We start from the raw sequence: 334 nt of genomic DNA, 5'->3' as shown, positions 1-334 counted from the left end.
CAGACACGGTCGCTTACCACGCAACTGCTCGTGCGCCGCACGCGCGCAGGCGGTTCACCGCCTGCCAGCCTCGTCTATAAGTAGCTCCGTGTTGGGCGAAGGACGTGGTAGGGCGTCGCACTCGGTTGGCGCTGGGTTTTCGAACGTGTCGAGTCCTTTTCGGCATACCGCTCGTATGACGCACGCGCGCAGGCGTTGTGCCGCCTGCCAGCCTTGTCCGTAAGGACGTGGCAGGGCGTCGTACTCGGTCGTGCTGGAATGGGCGAAAGCGATGTATCCGTTGTCGACCTCAGATCAGGCGAGACAACCCGCTGAATTTAAGCATATCACTAAG

At 61.1% G+C, this 334-nt stretch overlaps 1 non-coding gene across 1 annotated transcript in view; it reads left to right on the top strand.

Annotated features, from left to right (window-relative positions):
- The first annotated feature begins 284 nt into the window (after positions 1 to 284).
- LOC140214940 (large subunit ribosomal RNA) overlaps positions 285 to 334 on the top strand; it is a 3,959-nt gene continuing 3,909 nt past the window's right edge. The window contains exon 1 of the ribosomal RNA XR_011891866.1: positions 285 to 334. This exon is cut by the window's right edge and continues 3,909 nt beyond it. This is a non-coding gene — a ribosomal RNA (large subunit ribosomal RNA).

The sequence above is a fragment of the Dermacentor andersoni genome, unplaced genomic scaffold (assembly GCF_023375885.2).
Source record: "Dermacentor andersoni unplaced genomic scaffold, qqDerAnde1_hic_scaffold ctg00000758.1, whole genome shotgun sequence".
NCBI classification, from domain to species: Eukaryota; Metazoa; Arthropoda; class Arachnida; order Ixodida; family Ixodidae; genus Dermacentor; species Dermacentor andersoni.
The sequence above is the reverse complement of the archived record's forward strand: the minus strand, read 5'-3'. Positions and strand labels throughout refer to the sequence as shown.